Source organism: Eublepharis macularius, chromosome 2 (genome assembly GCF_028583425.1).
Source record: "Eublepharis macularius isolate TG4126 chromosome 2, MPM_Emac_v1.0, whole genome shotgun sequence".
NCBI lineage: Eukaryota > Metazoa > Chordata > Lepidosauria > Squamata > Eublepharidae > Eublepharis > Eublepharis macularius.
Window position 1 is genome coordinate 149,861,007 of NC_072791.1, and position 2,118 is coordinate 149,863,124.

At 42.3% G+C, this 2,118-nt stretch overlaps 1 pseudogene; it reads left to right on the forward strand.

Annotated features, from left to right (window-relative positions):
• Window positions 1–959: 959 nt before the first annotated feature.
• LOC129323515 (olfactory receptor 1020-like) lies at window positions 960–1,762 on the forward strand (annotated as a pseudogene).
• Window positions 1,763–2,118: the final 356 nt, after the last annotated feature.

A 2,118-nucleotide genomic window follows, 5' to 3' on the forward strand; every position in this document is an offset into this window, starting at 1 on the left:
TCCCGGGGTGCAATCTCTCTGAAACTGGGGGGGGGGAGGTCTTCAGAGGACAGTGACGACTATATCCTCTGCAAATTTAGTGGGTATCGGACATTGGAAAGATTCTCCCAGGTGCAAGAGGGACGGGGAGAATCTCCCCACCTCTCTCGCACTGGGCAGGCAGACTGGCTGTGCGACTGCTCTCCCGGCCCTTTAAACTATCAGCTGGTAGTTGGCAGGAATCCCCCCCCACCGCCTGCCAGCTGATAGTTTAAAGGGATCTTTAAAGGGCCAGGTAAGTGGTTTTGAGGGGAGGGGGCTAAGTGGAGGGGTGGTGGTGGTGGTTCTGGTGGTGGGGGTGGTTCTGGCCCCCACGAACAATGAACAATGAACATGTCCGGGAACAGTTCATATTCATCCATGTTTGTTGTTCGTTGTTTGTGGATGGCACCGAACGTTGAACAGGGTGTTCGGGGTTTTTTTTTCCCGTTCATGCCCATGTCTAGTCATGAACAGGAATAGCTGAGCAATGTACTAAAATTTTGAGTGATGGCAGCCATTCAAAATTGAACAGGTGTCTTGCTGTCTGCTTTTGTCCCTGGAACTGAATACACACATCATAAAATGGATCTTAGAGCTGCCACATATTGTGATAATGCAAGGAATTACTTAGATCGTTACTTAGGTATATCATAGGAGAAAGATGAATTGTTTTTCAGATGCTAGAATTAAAATAATTAAATTAAATATTTGATTTTGCTGTCATTATTATTTTATATCTGTTTTTATACTAATACATTTTATTCTGATTTTAAACCTTATTCCTGTAGGTTAATCCTTCTGAAAGAATGCAGGAGGCAAATTCGACCCAAGTATCTAAATTCATTCTCTTAGGATTCTCAGATCGATCAGAAGTGAAGTTAGGTTTGTTCTTGATCTTTCTACTCATTTACCTACTGACTCTAATAGGAAACCTGGGTATGATTATGCTGATACAGACAGATTCCCTCCGACACTCTCCAATGTATTTTTTCCTCACTAACCTGTCATTCATTGACATATGCTTCTCCTCCTGTGTTACACCCAGGTTTCTATATGATCTCCTTGTGAGCAGGAAGGTGATTTCATATAATGCATGTGCAACCCAGATGTGGTTCGCTGCCACCTTTGCCACAACAGAGTGTTATCTTTTAGCTGCCATGGCTTATGATCGTTTTGTGGCCATCTGCAGCCCATCTGCAGTCCAGTTACCATGACCAGAAATATCTGTTTCCAGCTTGTATTTGGTTGCTACCTGTTGGGGATTGTGATTTCAGTTGTCCATACAAGTGGTACATTCCGTCTCTTTTTCTGTGGTCCCAATGAGATCACCTCTTATTTCTGTGATATCCCCCCTTTGCTGAGGCTTTCCTGCTCAGACAGCTATGTTTCAAAGACTGTGCTGTTTGTGTTCTCTGCTTTTGTTGTGGTATTGAATGCCATTATTGTTCTCATCTCCTACGTCTGTATTCTTTCCACCATCTTGAGGATGCAGTCATCCACAGGCAGACGAAAGACCTTTTCAACCTGTGCTTCACACCTGATGACTGTTGTCCTGTACTTTGGAACACTGACCTTTATGTATGCTCAACCTGGAGGGCTTGAGGCAGTGGAACAAGACAAAATAGTGTCTGTATTCTATACCATTGTGATTCCCATGTTGAACCCCGCCATCTACAGTTTGAGGAATGAGGAAGTGAAAAAAGCCCTGAGGAAAAAACTGAACCAGAAAATGTTTCTTTAGCAGCCAAGGTTGTCAGGCATCACTTGTTGCTGACTGTAGCAATTTCACTCATTGCACCTCATCTTCTGGCTTCTCCAACAAAGGCAAACCCTGTGGATTCCATGTATTTCTTGACGTATGTATTGTACTGACTCTTCCATATATCTGGAAGAAGACTATCTTGTTTTTGGTCACTGGCATGGTGTAATTCATTTTTTGGTCCTACTCATTAAAAATCTTTTATGTGAAAACAGACATTTTCAAAGGGCCTTTGGTCATTTACGGTTACATAAGGAAGAGAGATGCTGCAAGCAGTCCCATTTTGGAAATTTAATCAGAAATAATTTTTTTAAAAACAAATTTAAATTTTGACTAAA